General features: G+C 39.7%; 1 long non-coding RNA gene across 2 annotated transcripts in view; it reads left to right on the top strand.

Moving 5' to 3' along the window:
• The window catches only part of LOC147580250 (uncharacterized), a 72170-nt gene extending 45525 nt beyond the window's left edge, over positions 1-26645 (top strand). For both annotated transcript variants that reach the window (XR_015251911.1, XR_015251912.1), the window contains exon 3: positions 25604-26645. This is a non-coding gene — a long non-coding RNA (uncharacterized LOC147580250). The remainder of the gene's footprint in view (positions 1-25603) is intronic.
• Positions 26646-27183: the final 538 nt, after the last annotated feature.

Here is a 27183-nt window from a genome sequence, read left to right as displayed (position 1 = left end):
AACTCTGGACTCACATTCTGGACTATCATTGGAGCACAAGGACCCCAGAAACCCAACCATGGAGCCCCTTAAACCGTGAGCTAGTCCTCTCTGCACTCTTGCCCCCCCACTCCCCATTTCTGGGTCTGTAACATGCTCCTTGATGAAGCCTGGGGCTCTCGTCTGCTGACCTAGGAAGCAGCATTTCAACCTTTCCCAGCAGAGTTCTGGGGGCCCCGTGGGGAGAGTATCCTTGTCACTCTATCTGTAGTCATTCGTGGTAAAGAATCTGCTCTACAGAGACCCTTCCCAGTCTGACTTCCCTCTCGGCGGAGTTATGTATATAGTTCTCTAATGATGTCAAAAAGCCGTTTGGTGCTAAGGAAAAACAAAAACAATTATGGTAAGAAATTAAGAGCAAAATTACATAAGGCTTTTTAAAAAAAAAATTGGTATTCTAGCTGCATTTTTCAGCTAAGAGTCATAAAATCATTTCCCAAGCCAGAAGTATCATTATCCTCATTTCACAGGTGGAAAACCGGGAATTACAGAGAGGTTAATGGCTGTGTCTAAAAGCACACAGCACGCCCTCATCAGAAGGAACTGGAATTACAGGTATCATCAAGGGTTCATACTGTTCTGCGATAACCCAAACTTTATGAACAAGTTTGGCTTGGCCCTAATTGGCATTCAATTTTAAAAAATGTCTTTCATTAAAAAATATAATTTGAGGAACTGGGTAATTGACTCACATTTGATTAAGGCAGAGTCTATTGGATTAACATGATTAATAGATAAAATTATAATCAAACAGAAAGCAGTACAAAAGGTGACTAAGTCATGGATCACATTAAGATACTAAATTTTTAAAAGATGGATATGCTGGGGTTTTTTTTTACATTAGTAATATTCATTTCACAGTGGATCTCACACTGTTCAGCTATGGTCGGTAGTGTAATTAGAAGGAAGTTTGTGTTCAGGATTAAAAGAAGAAGTACTTGGGAGGTGTTTTGATTTCACAGTAAGGAAAACCCCAGCTGCCCTCTTTCTGATTCTCCCCAAATCATGTGGTACAGTAGCCATTTCTCAAACTGATAGTGAAGTAGGCCACCCCAGTGGTTATCTCTGCTCAGAACTAAATATAGTTCATGCCACATCAAACTCCAAAGCCCCTTTTAGGAACTGTAACATTCACCAGCCTATACTGGGATAACATATTCTACGGGGTTTTTTTTTTCTATAAATGCAAAATTATTTCCCAAAGAAGCTAAGTTCATTGATATGAAAGTATTCTAGCATTAGCCACTTCCAGGTGGCCAGGCGAGGAAGTCAAATAAAAACCAGACTGCTCGGGCATTTTATGTCCATCTTAATTTTTTTTTTTTTTTGCCCCAGAAATGCAAATTGCTGTGGTATAAGTGGAAGTGAATGTGAATATAACATTCTTTTCACCACCAAGAATTTGTCTGTTTCAGACGGACTGGGTGGTGGCAGGCTCCTTCCCAACACTTCCACGTCTGCCTCAGCTGGGAGGGTGGAAGGAACGGGGAGAAATTTCAGCCATTCCATAATCTTCATCGGTGTCTCAAAAGCCAAGTCATATAACATACAATATCAAGAAAAAGTGGCCTCTGAGGCAAGCACAGCTCCAGAGCAGTCTCCTGGCCGCCACCCCACTGGCTTCCGGATTTTCCTGGAGAAAAAAATCTGGGAGCACCACCACTGGACCTGTTCTTACCATGGTGTTACTTCTAGGAAGCATGCTCTGGTCAGGTAAATGTGTAAGAATATGGGACCGAAAGGGGGCAGTTGAACAATCCAAAGTCGGCTTTCTTTGCTTCCAAGAATGACAAAACGTTTAAGGATCAAATCACATTTTCTCTTGATAAGGATTTGGAGAAACAAGTAATCTCATATACAACTTGTCAGAGTATATAACAGAAGTAAGTTTGCTAGCACCTGTAAAGTATTACTATCCCCTTTGACCAAGTCATTCCGTAGACACCTGTGCACAGTGATATGGATTCAGGGCTGTTTACTATAGCATTTTTTGCATAGCAAGATATTGGAAACAACCTAATCATTTATAGGTAGGAAAATGGTTAAATAAATGACGGTTTAGTTATACTTCGAATACATCTCTTTTTTAACAAGTAGATTAAACCATAATGTCAAGGAAAGATTTTCATGATGTATGCTTGTAATGTTTATTTATTTTTGCGGGAGAGAAAGAGACAGACAGAGTGTGAGTGGGGGAAGGGCAGAGAGAATGGGAGACAAAGAATCCAAAGCAGGCTCCAGGTTCTGAGCTTTCAGCACAGAGCCCAATGCAGGGCTCAAACTCACACCGTGAGATCATGACCTGGGTTGAAATCAAGAACCGGATGTTTAACTGAGCCACCCGGGCACCCCCCCCCAACTCCCATGACATATTTCTAAGTGAAAAAAGCAAGTGGTAGAAATGTATACTCATATAATATGATCCTATTTACGTGTTTTTAAACAGTTGGTGTGTATTCCGTGGTTTTAAATGGATAGAAAATGATCAGAATGGACACATCTCCAACTGTTAACAGGTGCCCTCTGGAGAGAAGAAATGAGCTAGGAGAGGGAGAGAGGTGAGGGGATGGAGGAGGTATTTCATTTTCCACTCAATATACTTCAGGAATCTATTCTGATAAGTACATGGTGTTTTATCATTAACAAAAAAAAAGCTTGTCATTGGCATCTCCTCACGAGGCACTAGGTAGCTTTCCATCACAGTTACCGCTCTGCAGTTCCCTGGCTCACATGCACGGATGATCTGCTTCCTACTTCTGATCGGGTTCTCTGTCAATCTGCCTGAAATACAAAGATAAAGAGAGAATTCTGAAAGGAGCTAGATACAAACAGGACTTAACCTAAAAAGGCAGACGCATAAAGGTAATAGCAGACCTGTCCACTGAAACCTGGCAGGCCAGAAGGGAGTGGCAGGAAATCTTCAATGTGCTGAATAGGAAAAATAGGCAGCCAAGAATCCTTTATCCGGCGAGGCTGTCATTCAGGACAGAAGGAGAGAGAAAAGTTTCCCCAGACCAACAAAAACTGAAGGAGGTCATGACCCCTAAATCAGCCCTGCAAGAGATCCTAAGGGGGACTCTGCAAGTGGAATATTGCAAAGACTACAAAGGACCGGAGACATCACCACAAGCATGAAACCTACAGATGACACAGTAACACTAAATCCTTATATTTCACTGATAATGCTGAACGTAAATGGAGTAGATGCTCTGTCAAATTGCCTGCGTTGTCTCAATATGTATATTCTGTCAAGGCACATGCTGTCTGATTGAACACAGGTATCCTTTTGACGGTCTTCCAACTTGTATCGATTCTGCCTACACCACAGAGGGTGGTACTTATCTCTAAGGGCCATAACCCCAAGGATGGTGGCATAGTCAATGGAGAGGTTGTGCAATATGCAGACTGCTTCTCTGAGGCCAGCCTTTTACTTTTTTTATATATATTTTTTATTTTTTAGAGTGAGCACAAGCAGGGAAGAGGGGCACAGAGAGAGAGAGAGAGAGAGAGAGAGAGAAAACATTAAGCAGTCTCCATACTCAGTGAAGAGGCTGATGTGGGGCTCATTCCCTTGGGTCATGACCTGAGCCCAAAGAGTGGGATGCTCAACCAACTGAACCACCCAGGCGCCCCTCTGAGGGCCAGACTTTTAGAGATACATGTATTAATTTAAATAGAAGATGTCTTGCAAGACATACGAGCAGAACCTGGTCAGGCTGAATGGTAAGATGTGGGAAAAACGTAGGGAGAATGTCGTCCATGTTTTTACTCTGGAGTCCAGAATCGTAGATTATATCATAGAGTCTTTGGGATTATTTTCAGACACTGCCTTAAATCCTCTCCGGAACCATGGTAGGGACATATACAAACAAATAAATAAACAAATAGCACTTATTGAATACTTATTATGTGCCAAGTAATGTTCTGAGTGTTTTTCACACAACGTTTTCCTTTAAGCCACCCAAAAACATATTCATTAGAAATCGTGTCTGCAGTGATTTATCATATACTTTCCAGATAGGAGCCATGTGGGCCTTTTCATTAAGCTTCTGCAACAGGCGAGGCAAAGGGAAGTAGCAGGAGAGAAAGAATAACCCTCTAAGAACCTCTAAAACCGGGTGGAGGATGTGCTTACAAACGCTCAGGACACTCCAGCTTGAGAGTCAAGCCTTGGTGTTCTTAACCGCCAGAAATACTAAAGAAATAGCTTTGTTTCTACTTTCTTTCAGGTGGCTTTTTCTGTCCAGGCTGTAATTGGAAGACCTCACTGAAGGGATAACTGGTCGAACAGGGCAAATAAAGAACAAAACGTTCACTTCTCTCTCTCTCTCTCTCTCTCTCTCTCTCTCTCTCTCTCTCTTTCTCTCTCTTTCTCTCTCTTTTTTTGCTTGTAGACCAGGTCCTCATGGGTACTGTTTTCTACAATTCCCTTAAAAGCCTGGAAGAATAAAAACAAAAACAAAAAGATTTATAACATCTTTCAATTGCATAATTAGGTTTCACTGCTATAGGAAGCCCATCTTTATTTGTGACACAGTCAAGTCTAAAATGCATTCCAGGTGTCTGACCTTGCCCACGGAGCATGTCAGAAGGTTGGGGCTCCGGGGTGCTTGGGTGGCTCAGTCAGTTAAGTGTCCAACTTTGGTTCAGGTCATGATCTCACAGTTCATGAGTTCGAGCCCCACGTCGGGCTCTGTGCTGACAGCTCAGAGCCTGGAGCCTGCTTCGAAACCTGTGTGTCCCTCTTTCTCTTCCCCTCCCCCACTCACGCTCTGTCTGTCTCTGTCTCTGTCTCTGTCTCTCAAAAATAAATAAACATTAAAAAATTAAAAAAAAAAAAGGTTGGGGCTCTGATTTGGTCAAGGGTTCTGAGACCATGAGCTGGTAGTGGGTGAGAAGCGTACTTCTGAGAGACAATGTCCAAATGTAGGTGTCATTCATGTACCAAACACATAGTGCAAACAAAGTATGGGTCTAAAGGAGGTGGGTGGAAAGGCATCAAGAGACACTCAGAACCAGCCCAAGAGACGTAAGAGCAGTTCATCTCCCCTCTGGAGAGATTCAGATTCATATGTTTCCAAAGATGGGTGCTGAGGGCTTGTTGTAGAGCCTGTTGGGTGGGATGGAAGCTGTTAGAAGCACTAACAACTGTTTCACCTGTGGGGAACCAGGTCTCACTATGCACCGGGAAGGAACTCCATAAATACTTAGGCAAATGGTTTAACTTTTGTTCAAGAAAAATGACCTCTCTTAAATGGTTATTGAAGCAATTTGCAGCTGACTGTTTCAGATACAAGCTGTCAGGAAAGCTAGATGTCAGACTGCTTCTGTTGTCATTTAGGCTGAGAGAGAGTTTACCTTGCCTGTCATGCATGCGCGCGTGCGCGCGCACACACACGTGCACACACACACACACAAGCACATTGTTCTAATAAAGAACACACAGTAGGAAAACAGGAAAGGAATCGGCATGGTCCCAAAACACTCAGTTCCCTCTGTTTGTTCACTGAATTCACTGGACAAAAATAGCAACATTGTATTTGCTACTAATCCAGATAGAAAATTAATTTCAACCTAACAGTTTACAGTGCTTGGCACTGTAGTGTGGACAGCAGGAATGCATAAGTTGTCTTTAATGTTGGGAGATTCACAGTCTTGTGTGAAACATGACATCTAGACATACCAATCAGGTAACTTCTCAAGACAGGAATAAACTTTGCTAAATACCAAATTACTTTGCCATAACTTATATTTCCATTGTTCCCTCAAGCGGCCAATTTCATGGCCTAAGAGATGTCAGAGGTCTTAACTGCTACTCTTTGGAAGAGTTTGGCACACAGTATCAAGCCCTTATTGATTCACTTGATACGGTTCTAGACCACCAGGGCCCATTAGGGCAGACATGGAGGAAGGCGTAGAATAGATAAAAAGGTTCTATGTCAATGCAAGGATCTTCACAGCATAAGGAGAAGCCTGATGTGAGAAGCTGGTTACAGGAAAGAGATTTATTCCGCAAAAGTGCTTATCTTCATTTAATGTTGACTACCCAGGAGGTATGGTCGTCCTCACATCTGCTCTAGAGTGTAAAAGGAAAGACATTTCTATTTATTAGGTTTGAGAAGATTTTAAGGGGCTGGGCAGGTTGGTTATTGTTTTAAAGGAATGAAGTCAAGTGTAGACAACTTTAAAACATTGCTGCTACATCCATGCGTCTAATTGAGACACTTGTAGGTCGTCAGGCTCTAGAGTATAACAATTTGTCAGCATAGGACACAGAGTGGACCAATTTAATAATTGCCGCAGGGGTTAGAATTTCTACAGCCTTTGATCAGATTTTTTTTTTTTAGGTCAGTAACATTTAGAGGTAGATAAAAATATCAAGTAATTGGTAAGAAACTAGATGGTTTGTGGCTAATTTGCAAAAGCAGAGATTACGTTATTTGAATTTTACCCACTTAATGAAAAAGTCTTGAGATTTTTAGGAAGAGCACATTAATGTTGATAACCTGGTGTGCAGCCCAGTCTCCAGTGGGCAAACATCTGCCATCTTTCCTGACACTCCCTCTTGCTTGCTCACTGGGGTCTTTACATCCGCTATGACTTTTGTGTCCTACCTGATAATAAGATTATGTGTGACACCATTGCTCCTTTACTAGCTCCTTTTACAAAAATGGAAAATGAAGCCATCTTTTCTTTCTTTAGAATGGGGCAGGATAAAGAAAATTGAAGTCTAAGGGAGCCTGGGTGGCTCAGTTGGTCGAGCATCCAACTCTTGGTTTTAACTCAGGTTGGGATCGAGCCCGGTGTTGGACTCCGTGCTGAGCACGGAGCCCACTTGAGATTCTCTCCCTCTCTTCCTCTGCCCCTTTCCCCTGCTCTCACACACGCTCACTCTCTCTCTGAAAGAAAAGAAAAGAAAAGAAAAGAAAAGAAAGAAAGAAAGAAAGAAAGAAAGAAAGAAAGAAAGAAAGAAAGAAAAGAAAGAAAAAGAAAGAAAGAAAAGAAAGAAAAAGAAAGAAAATTGAGGTCTGATATATAATCACTAAAATGCCTATCTGTTATTTTAAGAGAGTTGCTATGCAAATCTGAGAGGTAGAAGGGAACAGCAAAGGTGTTAGGTGTTATTACTTGAGGGCACTGTTCCCTCTCCAGCCTAGACAGTGTTTCTGGAAGAGCCTTCACAGATCTAGTTAATCTCTTCTGAATGTGTTTCTGGGCCTATGACCTTTAAAAATCAGGCACCAGCCCTGAAGGCAATAGTTCAGCACAAGGGCAGCCACACCGTGGTGGCCTACATTGAGTTTGTGCTTCTCCAGAAGCATTCAGACTTGTTCCAGTGACCCCCAATTCATCACCAGATAACCTGCTCTCTTCCTGTTGTGTTTAGAAACTGGAGAGGGAGGTATTCCAGCACCAATACTCCAATACTCTTTGGAGCATTTCCTTCCACTTTAAAAAGACTGATTTCTTTTTTGACCTAGTGTAGGAGTCTGCTTCAACAGCAGACATTTATTTCTCACAGTTCTGGAAACTCCAAGTCCAAGATCAAGATTCAGTTTCTGGTGAAACCTTTTCTTGGCTGTGTTCTTGTCGTGTCATTTCCTCAGCATGCGCTCGGGGAGAGGGAGAGAATGAGATTTCTGCAGTGTTTTCTTGTAAGGACACTAATCCTATCCTAAGAGCCCCCACCTGTGTGACCTCATTTAACCTTAAGTCCTTCCAGAGAGTCCCCATCTCCAAATACAGCCATGCTGGGGGTCAGGACTTGGCAAGCATTCAGTCCATAACACGGAAGGTACCTCTCATTTTGTCTTCTTTTTCCCACTCATCACACATAATCTTGATGCAGCACAATCTTCAGAACCACCTTTTCACCTGTTTCAGCCGTATCATTCTCATCTATGCTCCTTGCTAAAAGTTTGGGTCACTTCAGGGAAGTAGAGTGAAGAAAATGTAAGATCACTGAGGTAGAATCCTATTAAATTTTAGTGCATTCTCTCTCAGTATTTTTCAGTGCATTTCTTTATTTTACTTATAGGATCTATATTTACAGAATGGATTACATAAATTCAATACCAGCTTCTATCTCTTAACATTGTATCCTAAGTATTTCTCCACTGTTGTTAAAAATTATTTGACCACGTGTCTTTTTTTTTTTTTTTTTTTTAACCTTTATTTTATTTTTGGGACAGAGAGAGACAGAGCATGAACGGGGGAGGGGCAGAGAGAGAGGGAGACACAGAATCGGAAACAGGCTCCAGGCTCTGAGCCATCAGCCCAGAGCCTGACGCGGGGCTCGAACTCATGGACCGCGAGATCGTGACCTGGCTGAAGTCGGACGCTTAACCGACTGCGCCACCCAAGGCGCCCCTTGACCACGTGTCTTAACAACTGCCTAATATTTTATGAGAGGACAGTACCAGGATTTATTTAATCAACTCATAGTGTTAAATTAAAAAAAAAATCAACTCATAGTGTTGAACATTGGCATTGTCTCCAGGTTTTCACTATTGTAAATAATATTTTAAGTAACATGGCTTGCAAACATTTGTCTGTGTTTCATATTTATTTTAGGCTGGGTCCTGGTAGATCAAATAACAGAAATATTTAATGCCCTTATACGTATTGCCAAATTGTTTTACAGAATCTCAACAATGATTATTCATCATTTTAACAAATACTATTTGAAAAATAAATAAAAAATAAAAATACTATTTGAAAATAGAAATAAGCACAGATCAAAGAACTTTATTCAGTCACCTAAAATAGCTATTGTTAAAATTTCAAAAAATAAATAGAATTATATTGTTTTAAATCTTATTTTTTCATTATAGTAGTTTTGATTTTGTTCATGACATTGTTACTCTTCCATACTATTTTTTAAAAAAATTTTTTTTATTTGACGTTTATTTATTTTTGAGACATAGAGCATGAACGGGGGAGGGTCAGAGAGAGAGGGAGACACAGAATCTGAAACAGGCTCCAGGCTCTGAGCTGTCAGCACAGAGCCCGATGTGGGGCTCGAACTCACAGAGTGTGAGATCATGACCTGAGCCGAAGTCGGTCGCCCAACCGACTGAGCCACCCAGGCGCCCCCATACTATTTTTTTTAATGTTTATTTATTTTTGAGAGACACAAACAGAGTGTGAGTGGGGGAGAGGCAGAGAGAGAGGGAGACAGAATCTGAAGCAGGCTCCAGGTTCTGAGCTGTCAGCAAGAGCCCAACACAGGGCTTGAACCCACGAACCGTGAGATCATGACCTGAGCCAAAGTCAGATGCCCAACCTATTGAGCCACCCAGGTGCGCCTCTAATGTAGTGTTTTGTTTTGTTTTTTAATTTTTTTTAATGTTTATTTTTGAGAGAGACAGAGACAGAATGCGAGTGGGTTGGGGCAGAGAGAGAGGGAGACACAGAATCCGAAGCAGGCTGCAGGCTCTAAGCTGTCAGCACAGAATCCAACGCGGGCTTGAACTCACGAACTGTGAGATTATGACCTGAGCCGAAGCCGGACACTCAACCAACTGAGCCACCCAGGCACCCCTCTTCCAGAGTGTTTTAAAGGCTGTCTTGTGTTCTGTTGTGTGCACACATCATAAGTTAATTAGCCAGTTCCCCATTTTCTAATTTTTGTTTAATAGAAATAAGACAGAACTAAACATTCTTAGGTAAGACTTTACATCCCAGGTGCAGAGTTTTGTAGCAAAATGTTAGTGCTTAACGATAAATTGTACTCTCAAAGTTTGTGCTGATACATATTTTCATCAACCATGTAAGAGCAGTATCTTCATTGGTAGGGAACATAACATGTAATCATTTTACATTTAATAAGTGGAAAATCAGATTTCAGTTAAATGTCTATCTCTGTTTAGAAGTAAGGTTGAATATTTTCCATCTGCTTATTGGCCAGTTTTAATTTTTTATTACCTATTAGTGTTCTTTGACCATTTGCTATTGGAAATAACCATCATTCTCTTGTTGATTTGTAGTATCTTACTATATTTTCAAGCAGCGTTTCTTAAACTGTGTTCCACAGAGAATTCGTGTTCCATGAAATGATAATAAATGTTCTGCTAAAATTGAAAAAAAAAATTGATACTGGAGATATTGTTTATGAAACAATGTTTTTTTAATTTTAATTAAACAATTATTTTTAGGCGTGTATGTAAGAAAAATATTGAACAAATAAAATAGTGGTTATTATTTGATATCTGTTTTTGGGATATAATCAGTTATACCTGAGAATGTCAGAAAGTGGCACGAGAAAATACCTAGTATATATATATATACATCCATTGTTGTCACTGATCATTCCATGGTCATGAGAACATCATGTATCTTAAAATATCAGTGTATATTTGTGATATATTTAATGTTATATAGCAATTATGGATCAAATTTTAACTCGTTTTGCATCAATTAATTTGCCTTTGAGACTACCTATTCTTTTTCTTTTTAAATTTTTAAAGGTTTTTTTTAAAGTTTATTTCTTTATTTTGAGAGAGACAGAGACCGTGTGAGTGGGGGAGAGTCAGAGAGAGAGAATCCCAAGCAGACTCTGCACTCGTAGACACTGAACTCACAGCCACAAAACTGTGAAATCATGACTTGAACTGAAAGCAAGAGTCGGACGCTTAACCAGCCAGTCCACCCAGGTGCCCCAAGAGACTTGTTCTTGTGTGCTTCTTACTGTCATTTGTCAAAATAGCCTTTGCTGGTCTCATTTATACTTACAGCTAAAGTTTAGAAATAAGATTGTTGAGATTGCCTCCCAAAATTCCCTTAGTTTTTTTGTTTTTTTTTTTTTTTTTTACTGTAATTGCAGTAATTTCATTGATTTATTTGGAAAGAGCTTACCTTTGTACAAAGTGAAACTTTCCCATCCAGGAACCTGAATTTTTTCTCCAATTTTTCAAGTCTTATACTTCTCTTTTTCTTTTTTTATAACTAGGAGGTTCTCAGCTAATATGGTTGGGCTTTCTTGTACCATCTTGTCTTATTCTTTTGTGTTTCTTTGACATTCCATGTAATAATGGTGTTTTTTCTGTATGCTTGTCTCTGTAACTACATTGTTGAATTTTCTAAAAATTGTTTGAGCCTGTTTCTTTGTCAGTATCAATCATCAAAATATGTTTACTTCTTCCTATAAAATTTGTATAATTTCCCAGACTATTACCTCCTTTCTCTCCTTCTGTCTTACTTCTTTTCTTGGTATGAGCAGAGATTTTTATATCCAGGCTGATTATTACTACATTTACATTGTGATGCTTTTGAAGACTGCTTTTTAACATTTGCATTGTCTCTGTTTTTCTACCATTTCTTCTATACTGAGCCTTATATATTCTTGAGTTCTTTATTTTGATTCACTTATTTACTTTTATTTTTTTATTTTTTGTTCAAGTTTATTTATTTATTTTTGAGAGTGAGGGAGAGTGTAAGCAGGGAAGGGGCAGCGCAAGAGGGAGAGAGAGAATCCCAAGCAGGCTCTGTGCTGTCAGTGTGGAGCCTGATGTGGGGCTCAATCCCATGAACCATGAGGTCATGACCTCAGCGGAAATCAAGAGTCGTGCACCTAACTGACTGAGCCACCCAGGCATCCTGACATATTTTTACTTTTAAAAGAAAGATATGCTTTTGGTAGTTTCAACATATCTGCGTTTCTGATTATATCTTTCTGAGGCTTCTACACTTGAAATCAGATTTTCAGGTCCCATTCCTTTCTTTTCAACCCTCTGGTAGCTTTTGCTCTATTGTCTTCTCAAATTTAGTGTTGCAGTAAAGAAATTTGACATTTCATTTTACTTTGTAAATACTTAAAGGAATCCTTCCCCCCCCCACACACACACAATACAATAAAACCTGTCTAGGTGTGAGTTTTCTCACTAATTTGCCAGCCACTCACTTAACCCTTTGGCTCTGAATATTCAAGCCTTTCATCAGCTGATAGAACTTTTGATTATTACTTCTCTTCTGTCTGCTTGGTCTTCTCCTTCTAGAATTTCTAGTATACATATTTTGAATTTTTGCTGCCTGTCTTCAAAGTTTATCTCTTCTCTTATAAATCTTCTCTAAGTCAGGAGAGAACATCAATAGCGATCAATTTCCTATAATTACCTGTAGTTTGCTTCTTCTGCTTCAGTGCTTGTATTTTTCATCTCTACAACATCTTTTTTGAGCTGCATTTTCTGCACAGTGCTCTATTCATCTCTTCTCTAGCTTTGTACGTTCAAATTCCTCCTGCATCTTGATGAGAACACTTATTTGAAATCTTACACAGTTTTATCTGTTGGTTCAGTAATAAGAGACAATTTGATTGCTGAGCTTTGTCCCCTTCTCTTGAATTGCTCTGTCTTTTCAAAGGTTTTCCACAAGATATGTGCTGGTCTGCTTGTATGAGTTCAGATGAGTCTGAAAATTGTTGAGACCCTATTCAAACATTTTGAAGTGGAGAAAGGAAAAGTTTAAATGTGCTGTCATTTTCTTATGTGTAGAAGCCAATGGAAAATAATGAACGAGCTATTATAGCAGAAGTAGTTACAGCAGAGAGCGTCACCTCTGTGCTTGTGAGTTTTGTTCACATCTTCGTTATGAAAGCCCAGATGACTCCAGGCAGTGTACCAAGTCCAAGATTGTTCTCATAAAGAACAGCTGTAGCAAGTGCCCTATATGAACTTAGCTTATCTAGTCACATCAAATGTAATAATAACAACAAAAGCTAGCATTTTCTAGTGCTTATAATATGCCAGCCACTGCTCTGATCTATCTAAGTATAAACTGAGTGTAAATACTGCAGAAAGATTCTAATTATCCGTGGTCTCCTCTTCTAGGAGGTTTCCCAGAAGAATTGCCGAGAATGAGATTTGATCCTGCAGCCAACCCATGATAGTTAAAGTGACCATATAATTTATCATCTAAACTGAGACACTTTTGAAAGCAAAAACGGAGATTAATAACCACACAACAAGGACAAACTGGTACTGTCCCAAGTAAGCTGGAATATGTGGTTACTGAAATCATAGCATGCACTTGCTTCCGGATTTTGTTGTTCTCGGATTCAATACGTGCTCAAATTGCCCTCTTAAGCAGGAGGTCCCCAACCACCATTTTTAGTAACTGCTTAATAATCCATGTGTTTACCATTGTTTATTCATTTCCTTATTGATGGGCAATTAGACTGCTTCCAATTTGCATCTATTAAATATAATACTGAAATGAACATCTTTATGCATAAACTGTATTTTTTATTTAGATTTTTCCTTTGGATTAAGGGTCTGAATTAAAATTATGTAGTAAGTGCTTTTTTCTTTCTCTTCCTCTGTATCTTTCTCTTCCCCCCCCCCCTTTCCTTTCTCTTTCCTTTCTCTTTCCTTTTTCTAAAAGTCATTAGAGAAACGGGTTATAATATCTTACTGGTTCCCTCATTAGTTAATAAGTTAACTGAAATCTTTGGTACATATTCACTTGATATTTGTAGCAGAGGCATGACTGTATTTCTTTTTAATTATCCTTTAACAGTTTGGAATTCAGCCACCAGGACGGAATCCTCTGTCCCTGTCAGAGTCAAGTAAACTGCATTGCCACAGAGTTACACCTATTAGGAGGAGCTGGAGGGTAGGGGTGAGGGGTGGATTAAGACCCGGCACATCTTTTCTTGGCTTCCAGAGATAAATCTCAAGTGGTAATAGAACTTGAACTTTTCTGCCTCTGTGCTCCTATAGAGTTTCCCCCCTTCTCTCTCCCCACTAATTTTATATTTTCGTTTTGTTTCTGGTTCACACATGAGGAATAAGTTATGGTGGCATCAATATATAGTGAAATTTGGTTTCCTTGTCTGACTATTTGGTAAAAGAGGTAAATGGATTAATGGACTATAGAGGTCTGTTCTCTAATGGGTGAAAAAATAGAAAATCTAGGTTGTTAGTCTCTTTTGTTTGCTCATTTGTCTATTTTGGGCTCAAACCAATTAGAATTTCATGCTCATCAGGAGAGGGAACAGTTCTTTGATATTTGGACCTGTGAGTTTTTGTGTGGCTATCTTACTATTAACCTTTGAATAAAATTGTGGAACTGAAGACGTACACTCTCCACATGTATGTGTGTCTATGTGTCTACAATTCAGAAAGTTTTTTACCTTTCATAAAGTGAATACAAAACGTTTTCCTATCTCTGTAATAATCTAGATTATAAAGTCTCTTGAAGAGAACTTAAGAGAACTCTGTTCTGATTGGCTATTATTATTTATTAGAGATAAATAAGATCCTACAAATCAAATATTCCTAAAATTTCCTGAAAAATAAGTAAATTGAACTCCAAATATATTAAGTCTGCTAAACATAAAAGCTATTACATGGAGCAAAGCATAATAGGTGGGATGAGGGAAACCCTGGAGGCTGAGAGAGGGACAGTAAAGGTGTCCTGTGGGGATGAAGGGTAGCAGCGGTGACTGGCAATTACTTACACACAAGTGGGTTAACCAGATAAGTAAATATACTGACAATAATGTATTGACAGTTTCTCATTGTCAAAGAAGGGAGTTACTGAAAAGAAGAAAACTACAAGAAACCATGTGGTGTCAGATTCAAATTGAAAGTATCAGTTTGTATTCATGGTTGAATATGTAGATATAAATATCTCGGGGCGTCTGGGTGGCGCAGTCGGTTAAGCGTCCGACTTCAGCCAGGTCACGATCTCGCGGTCCGGGAGTTCGAGCCCCGCGTCAGGCTCTGGGCTGATGGCTCGGAGCCTGGAGCCTGTTTCCGATTCTGTGTCTCCCTCTCTCTCTGCCCCTCCCCCGTTCATGCTCTGTCTCTCTCTGTCCAAAAATAAATAAATGTTGAAAAAAAAAAAAATCTCTCTCCTTATCCTGTTTATTTCTAGATATATATAGATATTCATCCTCTAGCTCTGGATACTGAAGAGGCCTGGGTGTCATGGCTCCCAGTGTCACTGTGCAATGAACACATCTAGCTTCCAGATTTTCGTTTCTAAATATGATTCTCCGCTAAAGGGACCCAGGGAGTCTTGGAAAAATAGAAGATTCCTGTGCTGGTGCAGGCAAAGTATGATGAGCGTAAAACATCCTGTACCAGAAAGAGAAAAAGTCCTCAGAGAATAATAGGGACATGTCAAAACAATATAAAAACCAACTTGAAGGAGTTCCCACTAGCTAAATCTTGGACAACTTGAGCAGTAAAACAAATAATGAGGTAACAGATGAAAACCCATTGAATAAAAGAGGAATAAATACATACTAATCTAAACAAACACATGATATAAATAAATAAATAGTGAGGCAAAGGATGTTTATATCATTTCCAAGTAACTTCTTACCTAACAGATATTAGTTGCAAAGGGAAAAAGAATTTACAGTAGAGAAATTTGGTAAATAACACATCAATGAAGTGATTGCAGGTAATATAACCAGTAATGAGACTAATCAAAATTATGTGTCACCTGAGAGGATTCAATGAGAAGAACACGCCATCACTTCTCTGATATTCTTACCAAAGTCATATAACCTGAATCAAATTATAAAGGAACATCAGACTAACCCAAACTAATAACAAGTCTGTAGTCTTAAAAAGTGGCATGACCATGAAAAACGAGGGCAGAAGGAGGAACTGTTTCTTACTGAAGGAAACTAAAGAGCCACGACAACTGAAAGCAACACGTAATTCCGAATTGGATATTTTTGCTGTAAAGACATTATTGAAACAATGGGCAAAAGTTGAATAGAGTGTGAAGACAAGAGAAGAGGATAGTGATGCATCCATGTTAATTTCCTAATTTTTAGGTTGTATTCTGGTTATGGTGGAGAATGTATTCATTTGCAGGAAATTCACTCTGAAATATTCAAGGATGACAAGGGTATCTTATCAGCAACTTACTCTCAAACGGTACAGGAGAAGTTCTTCGTACTCCAGTTCCAATTTTGGAAAGTTTGATACTGTTTCAAACTAACAGAAAAAAGAAGAAATATTTTACATGATGAAAAGGTGTGAGCATTTTAATGATTCTTTTTTTTTTTAATTTTTTTTTCAACGTTTATTTATTTTTGGGACAGAGAGAGACAGAGCATGAGTGGGCAAGGGGCAGAGAGAGAGGGAGACACAGAATCGGAAACAGGCTCCAGACTCTGAGCCATCAGCCCAGAGCCCGACGCAGGGCTCGAACTCACGGACCGCGAGATCGTGACCTGGCTGAAGTCGGACACTCAACCGACTGCGCCACCCAGGCGCCCCCTTTTTTTTTTTTAATTTTTTTTTTTTTTAATGATTCTTGATACACGTTGCTAAGTTGCTTTTCAAAAGGGTTGTACCTCATCTTATATCTCTGCCATTCCATTTTTTCCTATTAGATTTTTGTCAGGTAAGCGAGGCGCTAACGGCATTCAAAGACCTTATTTTCAGTCCTACCTGTCACACTTTCATAACAGAAGTGCTGATTTTCATGAACTCACTTATTATCTCCATGTGGGAGTAATCACTCATTGTATCATTAGCTGATAATGACTAGATGAGTTGATTGAGCTGTAAATGACTATGGTTAGCGATTGCAGCTCTAGCTGATTAGATAAATATGCCACATATTTCATTTTGATCATATCAATTTCAGTATCATTTGACTGAAATGTCTTCCTTCAACCTAAAGTTCTCATTAAGGCATGGTAATTTCTCTGAAATATGACTATATGCATGACTTCTATCAGCCAAAACCAATAGTTACAAAAAAGGAAGGTTATTTTACATTTTAGCGACTGCCTAGCTATATGATTTTATGCAACTCCCAAAATCTAAAGATCCTTGTTAGAAAGTGAATAATGTCTTTATTGCATTCAGAGTAGTATACATGTGTGGTAGGGCAGGGAGACCTGGGCTTCATTAATTGAGGACCTTGTCTAGTTTAAGAATCTTGGTGAAGAGATTTGAGGGTTTCCTCCCCAGTAATTCCTACATAATGGCTCTCTTTGGCACCTGGTGTCAGGCATTATTTAGACTTTGTAGCCAAGTGCTTCACAAACTGCAAAGTGCACACAAACCTCGTTAACTTGTAGATCGGGATAGTGGGTCTGAGGTGGGGCCTGAGGGTCTGCATTTCTAACAAGATCTCAGGAGATACCGATGCTACTGTGCAAACCACACTCACGGCAAATGCAGGGGCCTGGCAGACAGCTTGCTCATACCATTTTGTCAAGAACGGACGTCAGCAGTTGTGTGTGAGGAGCGACGTGGCACACTGGCAGATCTGCTCCTCTCTGGACCATGACAGATGACCACAGCAAGTCATTGTATTGGGCCAAGAGTGTGTCCTTCAGAAAACAGACAAAAATTTGACTGTGGTGCCCATGTGGTGCCACGGTCTTTATTGGAATGTGGCCCAGATTTCTCTCTTTTTTTTTCTCTCCTAACATTCCTTGTACGACCCCAGGGAAAACAAGTCCTTGTCACTCCCCAGAAAGGGAAGATGATGAGTTCCCATGAGCTGCCTTGGATCCCTCCAGGTGAACAGGAATCTTGTCTGGTCTGGTGAGTCACAGATTCAGATTGACAAGAGGTTTAATTTCAAATTCATTCAGTCATTTCTCTATGTTGAGATAAGGGAAGAGGCCCCTGTACAAGTTTCTGAGGCTTAGCGAGCCTTTTCCACGAATGGCATGAGTTCAGAATTTTTAGGGATGGACTTTGCTCTGTGATAAACAGATATGTTAACATTTCAGAGGCATAATTAGTCAGCATTTTCTACTTCAGGTAGTCTCTTAACCTTGGGAAACGAGGTAATACCATCCCCATCATATGGATCTGGAAATTGAGGCTCTAAGAGGTTAATTAACATGCCAAGTCACCTGTCTAATAAGTGGTAGAAGTGGGATTTGAACTCTGCCTCTATGATTTCGAAGTTCAATGCCCTTCTAGTATGCCAGCCTTCCCTAAGAGTATTTATATAAAATAAGTACATTATTCTAGTTTAAATCAGTGGCAAATTGGTATATGCTGGGATTTTATTGCTTGACCAAGATTATGCAGCTATTAATTGAAGAAATGGAACTATTGAAATTGAACTATTAATTGAAGAAAGAATTCAAACCCAGGTCTAATCAACTGCACAGGCTTTGCATGACATCCACTTCCTCTAATGATCCAAGAGCCATGCTGCTAACAGCAGTAACCTGAATATCACATCATATTCTACAGCACGTTAAAATTCTCATATGTTTTGGGTCCCCCAGTATTCTTGAGAGAGGAGTAGGGCAGACTTTCCTTGCAGTTCATAAGTTAGGAAACCAACTTGATGAAAGTTAAACCCGAGGACTCACAACCAGGATGTAGTAGCTCTAAAATCTAGGTCTTGGGCAGCAAATTTCATAAGTCCACAGCCTTCACTGTCATCAAAAGACTTCAGTATGTTTCTGGAGCATTTTTAAATGGATATATCCCCAGCTCTGCACAGAGGTTTATTTCCTTTTTCAAGCAGTTATTTAGAAGCTAGTCAAGGCTGTGAGCTGGTTTTAGACTCCTCAAATAGTGGTAGCTGTCTTAATAGGAATTTATTGACTACCTACAATGCAAAATACAGTACAATAAAAATAAAAATGATGTGGACCTTGCCTTCAAGGAGCTTACAGTATGGTAGATATGCATGGACACAGGCACAGCTGACTTTAATAAGGCAAAAAAATTCATTTGAGTCTATATACAAAGAAGTAACTGCAAAGTGAGGCAAGAATATAAGGAATATAAATATCCCTTCTGACATAAACAGAGATTTTTCCAAAGACATACAGATGCCTAACAAATACATGAGAAGATGCTCAACATTACTCACCATCAGGGAAATCAAATCAAAACCACAATGAGATACCACCTCACACCTGTCAGAATGGCTAACATTAACAACACAGGGAACAGCAGATGTGGGCAAGGATATGGAGAAAGGGGAACTCTCTTACACTGTTGGTGGGAATGCTGCACTCTAATGGTACAGCCACTCTGAAAAACAGAATGGAGTTTCCTCAAATAGTTAAAAATAGAGGGGCGCCTGGGTGGATCAGTCGGTTGAATGTCCGATTTTGGCTCAGGTCATGATCTCACAGTTCGTGAGCTCGAGCCCCACGTCAGGCTTCTTTGCTGACAGCTCGGGACCTGCTTCTGATTCTGTGTCTCCCTCTCTCTCTGCCCCTCCTCCGCTCATTCTCTCTCTTTCTCTCTCTCTCTCAAAAATAAAAAGAAACATTAAAAAATTTTAAAAAAATAGAATTACCCTATGACCTAGCAATTGCTCTAGTGGGTATTTACTCAAGGGACACAAAAATACTGATTCAAAGGGGCACACACACCCCAATGTTTACAGCAGCATTATCAACAATAGCCAAATAATGAAAAGATCCCAAATGTCCATTGACTGATGAATGGATAAAGAAGATGTGTGTGTACACACACACACACACACACACACACACACAATGGAATACTACTCAGCCATCAAAAAGAATGAAATCTTGCCATTTGCAACAACGTGGATAGAGCTAGAGTGTATTATGCTAAGAGAAATAAGTCAGTCAGAGAAAGGTAAATACCATATGATTTCATTCATATGTGGAATTTAATAAAACAGATGAACATAGGGAAAGGGAAAAAAAGAGAGAGGTAAATAAACCATAAGAGACTCTTAACTATAGAGAACAAACGGAGGGTTGATGGAGGGAGGTTGGCAGGGGATGGGTTATATGGGTAATCCGAATTAAGGAGGGCACTTGTTGTAATGAGCACTGGGTGTTATCTCTAAGTGATGAATCACTAATTCTACACCTGAAGTCAATTTACCACATATATTAAGTAACTAGAATTTAAATTTTAAAAATTTAAATTAAAAAAGTACCCCTTCTGGAAAGAGGAGACCTTTGCTGGTGAATTTTCCATAAAGGACAAGTTCCATTATTTTGGCTTACAGTAATTTGGTTCTTTATTTCTCCATTCTGTGTCCAAGAGCCCACATAAACCAGTTAGAAACGCTTTGGAATAATATCCTTGATAAGTAATTAGTATTACCTCTACTCGGCATAGTCTCCAATAGCTCTGTTGGACTGCTCTACTCTACTGTATTTTGAAAAATAAGAAAAAAAAACTCTTCCCCAAACATGCTGAATTCTCATCCTGTTCCCAGGCTTTGCATGTACTTTTACCTCTAGAACACTGTTCCCTTCAATTCTTTACCTGGACAACTCTTACTCATTCTTTGGGTCTCAGCTTAGCCTTGTGCACACTGAGAAACTTCTAGTTCTCCAAGTCTGGAGTAAAGCATATCGTAGTCAGTAGGGGTTAGCTTGTGCTGCAATAACAAACATCCTCCAAATCTCAGTGGCTTAAACAAATAAAGGTTTATTTCCGATGCACACTGTATGTCTATTGCACATTAACCGGGGGCTCTGCTCCATATCATCCTCCCTTGGGGTTCCAGCCCAGTGGATCCTCTACCGTCTGGAATACTTACTGCTGGTCATGATGGAGGAAAAAGCCTTTCCACCTAGATGTGACTTGCATTGCTTCCACTCATATTTCATTAGCCAAAGTAAGCCATGCCTAACTTTAAAGAAGTGAAGAAATGCAATCCTAGCATGTGTCAGAAAGAAGCCCCAGGATCTCAGTGAGTATCACTAATAGCCAGGACACAACTCCTCCAGCTTGTTCCCAAAATCCCAGTACTTACCACAATTGCAGTACCTATTACACTGCACTGCAATTAGCAGATTATAGTCAGTATGCCCTCACTAGACTCCGAGCTTCTTAAGGACAGGCACTCAACCTTATTCTTATATGCAATCCCTGCCGGTGTGTGACACATACACACATTCACTGCAAAAGCTTGAATGAAGAAGACAGTATCATCTTTAAAAAAAAAAAAAAAAATTGCATGTCTGTATCTTTAAATTTATAATTTCAAAACAATTACAATTCAAAATGCTATTTATGTCTTATGTTCCTTAGGAAAGATATACATATAGCCTTGAGCTACAATTCTGACTTTGCTTTTGAATGCAAATATTTTAACAAGTATAACACACAGAAGCTTGAACTATCAATTATTCCTAGCAGCATATGTAAAACATCTTGTTTATCCCAGAGATCCTAAATTAGACTGAAAAAGAAAAAACCCTACCTTTAAAAATACATCTCTTAGAGTTTGTATTTAACTTGTCTTAGAATCAGAAGTTAGAGCTCTTTAATTTTTAAAAAAGAAAAGTAATATTTATTTAGTTTTCTTAGTTATGCATGGATTTTGATGAATAAACATGACAAGTAAATGCAAAAGATAAATTATCCATCATGAGTTTCTATGTTTATAGTTAGATATTAATTTTGCTATATACTTCAGGGCTTTAAAAGAGATCTATTAAATTTCTACCCAAACAAATTGGTTTAGGAAATAACCCACCGATTTGTTGTTGAATTCAACCACAGTGGTAAAATCTTTAAAACATCTGGCTACTGGGGCGCCTGGGTGGCGCAGTCGGTTAAGCGTCCGACTTCAGCCAGGTCACGATCTTGCGGTCCGTGAGTTCGAGCCCCGCGTCGGGCTCTGGGCTGATGGCTCAGAGCCTGGAGCCTGTTTCCGATTCTGTGTCTCCCTCTCTCTCTGCCCCTCCCCCGTTCGTGCTCTGTCTCTCTCTGTCCCAAAAAGAAATAAACGTTGAAAAAAAAAATTTTTAAATAAAAAAAAAAAAAAAAACATCTGGCTACTAACAAGCAGCTTGAATAAATTAAATGTTTCCAGAAAGCCAGTGTGTATATCAACATAACCATAAGGTGCTTTTGGAGAAAACCCACAATGTGTAAACTTGTAATAAAAACTGCGGCCCACTGAAATGTCACATTTCCTTATCTACAGATTTGTTTTCAGAGGAATCCTATCATTTCTTAACTGCAAGAACTGGGTTTAGCAGTTACTAGATTTAGCATGAAGCGTGTGCTTCCCGAGTGTAGCTTCTTTAATTTTGAAAGCTTTCTCTCACATTAGCCCTAAGGAAAATCTATAGAGTGTTTTATGTTGGTCTAGTATGTTTATATCATTATCACATTTTTGTGTTGACCATTGTCCTTTTCTGAGGTAGATGGCTCTCAGATACTCTCAGCCCCACATAACATGGCTGTTTTCCTACTGCAGTTCCTCCTTCCGCTTGTTTCTTTCTTCTCGGCTCACTTTCCAGTAGTCACATTGTACTAGGGAAATTTTCATTTCTTAGCAACTGGGATTGAGTCCGCTCTCCTCTGGTTTGAGCAAGGACATCCATCTTCTCCAACAAGGCCTTCTGTCTGTGGAATGCTTTCCTTTTCCCGATGACAAAAACCCAACTTGGTAACTTGTGGAATATATCTGGATGTCTATTTAGGAGAGAGAGAGGGGTTTCAGTAAGCAGATGTTTATTTTTAAGGTTGTATCCCCTTGCTTCTTAAGTTAAAACCAACTATGGGACTTGTTTGATGACATTAAAAAGTAACCAAATTGGACATTCTTCTTTAAGACCCCTGAAGTGTGATATGGATAATATTAGCTCTCCGTGAAAATCTATAGTGTGACTGGAATCAGGTGAAATAGTGAAATAGATGTTGATCTTGCTATTCCTTTCTCAGTATTCCTTCTCTTAACAAATATTTACTGAGCACTTATTATATGTCAGGCCCTATGCTTGTAGTTAGTATTAAAATGGCAAGCCAAACCAAGCCTAGACTGTAATAGGAAAGGTATACTTTAATCAAATAACCATGTCAAGGAATGCATAGTGACAAACTGAGATGAACACATTGAAGGCTGGTAACCATTCTTTGAAGGTGGGTAATGTCAAAGGTACTTTACTTGGGAGAGAGGAAGGGGTTAGGGGAGCCTTGCCTGAGAAGATAACCCTTGATCTGAGATCTGCTAGATGAAAAGATATGGGTGGGGGCCTTGGAGCAAGAAACAATACAGTTAAAGTACATAGGACAAGTTTAGGTTGGGGACAGGGGCTGAAGGTGTAAGATGAAGCTAGAAAGGTAGCAAGGCCCAAACCACACCCTGTAAAACATGCTAACGATTTTGGTCCTCATCACAAGGGCAATTGAGAGTCACTGACATATTTTGAAACAAATGATGACCAGATTCATGTTCTGAAAAAATTACCCTGATTTCGTTGTGGAGATTAATAAGAAACCAGAGTGTATAGGGAGAAGGGTGGGAAGTGTGGACAAGAGGTGGTGGTGGCTTAGGTTTAGTATAGCTGCAGTGGCAAAGATGGAAAGTGGGCACATTTAGATAAAACCGAGAAGATATGGTGATGGATGGCTGTAGGGGGGAAGAAAGAGAAAAGGGCCAAGGACCAATTGAAGGTTTCTGGCTTAGCCAGCATTTTCAGACGCTGGCAAAAATCACCTAATTAGGAAATATGAGAGGACCCAGTTTGAGTGTGGGACAGAACATGCTGAATTCGAGATGTCTTTGAGATAGCCACGTAAAGGTGCTGAGTAGGTTTGGGGCTCACAGGAGAGGTCACGGCTGGAGACCTAAATTGGAAAGTCACTAGCAATTACCACAGTGGAAATGTATGGAGTGAGGTAAGGGGAAAGGACAGAAGAACTAGGAGAGACCAGGAGGAGCTTGTCTATGGTGACTGGGTAGAGACAAATAAGCCTGCATAGGAGACTTGAAATGGGAGAGCCAGAAGCTAGGAGGAAAACCAGGGAAGTATCTCAGCTTTAAGGGGGGAAGAGTGTTTTAAGAAGAAGAGAATGATCAATAGCGTCAGTTTCTGCTTAGAGGTCAAGAGAACCTAGACTCAAGCATACACATTGGATTTCACAGCAGAGCAAAGGATGGCAAAGGTTGGAGTATGTTTAAATATCAATGGGAAGGAGCTGCCCGAGAGGGAAGGGCCACATGACTCCCATTGTGACTCTCTCCAGCATCATCCCAGTGACCTAACTGTTCTGGGATTATTCTGCACAGTGTTAGACAATTCAGAGCATCTCCCGAACTGCATTTTGTATGGAATCTGGGAATGGTGATATTGCTGCCTCATGCAGGATTGTTAGGAATATTAAATAATAGGTGAACAGAGGCTCTATCCTATAAAATCAAATTAAGAGGTTACCAATGATGATTTCCCCTCAATTTCTGGTTCAGCCAAAGTTTATCTTTTCTACGTCCTTTTCCTTCGGGTCCCTGCTAGATAATTAACACCCCCAGTTTTCTTATCTGTTTCTGATAATGACTTACTGGGCTACTGCTGACCAGCAGGCAGAAATCATTGTGAACAAGGGGCTTTTTCTATGGTATACCTGAAATCATATCCAGTAGGCAACTGCCTTTTTGACCCACTCAACACTGATGATTAAATAATAGAAAGAATGTCATGTTTCCCCTCTCCACCCCTTCCGCCAAAGCTAGCCACCCAACCTCGTGAGGATTTCAGACAGGTTTTTTTTTTTTTTTTTTTTTTAAACCAAAGGAGTCATTTAGAAAAATAAGGCAAGAATGCCATCTTGGGGTTTCTGCTGACAGCACAGGCTACCTAAGCAGCAGATGGGGAAAAAGTATATTCCTAGAGGTTGTTCAATGCCACTACGGCAATGTACTTTGATCCTTCAGGGCTTTTTCTTGTTGACTAAATTTAACGATTGGACTCCTATAATTAAACAATGTAAAAATTTAAAATCAGACTAATTCATGACCTTTGGGTTTGGGGCTTCCCCTATTTGGCTTCTAGCAAGATCATGCTGAGCTTTTGTCTACCTATCAGTGGTCTTATCTATTTATGATCTGCTTGACAGGATGACTGAGAGTTTGAGGGCATCATTTGACAGCTTTCTTTCTCACCCATCTTTTCTCCTTCTCGCAGGATATATGAAAAGAAAGTGGTAACAGAATTTTTCAGACTTTTGTGTATTATTTTATTTGGGGAGGCATAGGGCTTATGGCTTATAGAACTAACTCCTAAGGTTCAATACATGTGACTATAAAATAATAGGATTCCTTGTTGAAGATGAACTTTATTCCTTCATAGAACACCTTTATAATCTTGTATTTGCATGATATTGTCCTCATAGTTTTATTTTTTTTAAGTTAGTGGAGAAGGCAATATACTATGGTCAGCACCTTCATTAATCTTTCTACATCTCACCCTAATTTACTAAAGAGAATTCAATGCGATCAAAGTTGCAAAGAAAATCCACTAGCAAATCATTTGGAAACCAATTTTGTATGCTCCCTTGCTTTCCAAGTTCTTCCTGTTTAAAGGGAAATTTTGCTTTTGAATAAGGTTGTCTATGGAATTCTATGCATAAGAGATGCGATACAGGGTGACAGAGGGACCTTTATGAGACATAAGCACTTGTTTTCATTCTGTCTTCTGCCATAGTTGCTTAAATGACTTTGTCCGCCCCACCCCCACCCCAGGAGGTTTTTTAACAATTCCTTAAAGTAAGGGCTCACGCAATCATCTATCTGGCATGGGGCTAGAGATCAGCAGACATTGGTTGAATCCAGGAATGTGTTTCTAAAAGGTATGATTTACCCTTTGCCCTCCCTTTCCCTTCAGGTTTCAGTAAATACTCTCCCACACGTTTGGAAGTGGATTTTGTAATGAGCCTGTGAGACGTGGAGGTGAGGATGCAAAAGAAGAAGTTGAGCATCAGTCAAGGCAAGTGCTAATTGCTTGTTCCTTGGTCTCTCCTACTACAGAGAACACTATGACAGTTATTTAAAAACAAAGGAAGAAAGAGAAATTATGAGGGTTTTTTTTAACCAAATATGAAAGGGACAAAGGATGTAGAGAAGTAAGGGGGGAGGAAACTTGTTCAAATTCACCCGGTGAGTGCCCAGTAGTGGGGTGGGACTGCATGTTGACTTTGGGCTCTTGTGAGCTGTGGCCTTGGGTAAGTAACTCCAACTTTGTAAGCCTCTGATTCCTTATCTGTAAAATAGGATTAATAACAGGAGTCTCTTCATGAGTTTATGACCAGGGTTAAACGAGCTAATGAGTGTGAAGTGCCTGGCCAATGACCACTGTTCCATTAAAGTAGCAGCCGCTGCTAGTAAATTCTAAAGGCCAAAAGGCCAGTCACCTCAGCTCTGGGGCTCTTTTCCTTGGGCATCAACCACTACAAGCCCATGCTGCCTTGGAAGGAGTGCGCCCCCTTCCGAACATGTATGTATGTTACTCCTGGATGGGGAAAGAATGGCAACATGTAAATACAGTTGTTGAGATATACAGGTGACCCTTGAACAATGTGGGGATGAGGGGCACTGACCCCCTGCACAGTCGAAAATATATATAGCTTTTGACTTCCCCAAAATTCAACTAGTAATAGCCTACTGTTGACCGGAAGCCTTAATGATAACATAAATAGTCAATTAGCACTTATTTTGTATGTTACATGTATTATCTACTGAATTTTACAGCAAATTAAGCTAGAAAAAAAATGCTGAGAAAATCCATCTGCAGTTGTATACTGTATTTATCAAAAAACAAAAATCCACATGTAAGTGGACCCACACCGTTCAAACCCGTGTTGTTCAAGAGTCAGCTATACTAAAATCTCTATTAAGCAAGAACTGCTAGGTTGACTTGCAAAATTCAACATGAGATAAATGATGTAAGCAAAGGCTAGACCCCTTTAGCACAATAGGGAATGTAGGTTAAGGCAGTTTCAAGAGTCTACTAATTATGAGAAGAAAAATCAATGAGAAAGAATTGAAAAGGGGACTGGTCACTGATAGGCGTGTGCCCGGGTAAGAGACAAAGTCCCAGGAGAAAGAAATAAGTTCAAGGAGAGAGAGAAAGAGCTCATTGCATATGATATCATCACAACCTGTTGTGATGTGCAACAGAGAGAACCACCCTTCCTGGCAGTCAGGGGAGCTGAGAAACCCACTTAACTGATCCACAAAGGAAGAGAAAAGAGAGATCAGAAGCTTGAGCATTTCAGTCTTTGGAAATAAAACCTCTAAACCCACGAGTGATAGGAATAGAAATTTAACCTCAGGGTTTATGTCATAAAATGTTCTCTGTAGACTTTTTTTAAAAATTTTTTTAAAGTTTATTTTTGAAAGAGTGAGACAGAGCATGAGTGGGGGAGGAACAGAGAGAGAGGGAAACAAAGAATCCAAAGCAGTCTC

This window comes from Puma concolor, chromosome B3, assembly GCF_028749965.1.
Source record: "Puma concolor isolate L17-30 chromosome B3, mPumCon1.1.hap2, whole genome shotgun sequence".
Lineage (NCBI taxonomy): Eukaryota > Metazoa > Chordata > Mammalia > Carnivora > Felidae > Puma > Puma concolor.
The sequence above is the reverse complement of the archived record's forward strand: the minus strand, read 5'-3'. Positions and strand labels throughout refer to the sequence as shown.